Genomic DNA, 381 nt, shown 5'->3' with positions numbered 1-381 from the left:
ATGAGGAGGAGGATGAGGATGAGGATGAGGATGTGGATAAGGATGAGGATGAGGATGAGGATGAGGATGAGGATGAGGATGAGGATGAGGATGAGGATGAGGAAGTGGATGAGGATGACGATGAGGATATGATGAGGATGAGGAACGGATGAGGATGAGGATGAGGGTGAAGATAGGATGAGGATGACGGTGAGGATAAGATGAGGATGAGGATGAAAATGAGGATGAGTATAGGATGAGGACGAGAAGGAGGATGAGGACGAGGATAGGATGAGGATGATGATGAGGATGAGGATGATGATGAGGATGAGGATGAGGATGTGGATGAGGACGAGGATGAGGATGAGGATGAGCATGAGGATGAGGATGAGGATGAGGATG

The sequence above is a fragment of the Lupinus angustifolius genome, unplaced genomic scaffold (genome assembly GCF_001865875.1).
Source record: "Lupinus angustifolius cultivar Tanjil unplaced genomic scaffold, LupAngTanjil_v1.0 Scaffold_268, whole genome shotgun sequence".
Taxonomy (NCBI): domain Eukaryota; kingdom Viridiplantae; phylum Streptophyta; class Magnoliopsida; order Fabales; family Fabaceae; genus Lupinus; species Lupinus angustifolius.
The sequence above is the reverse complement of the archived record's forward strand: the minus strand, read 5'-3'. Positions refer to the sequence as shown.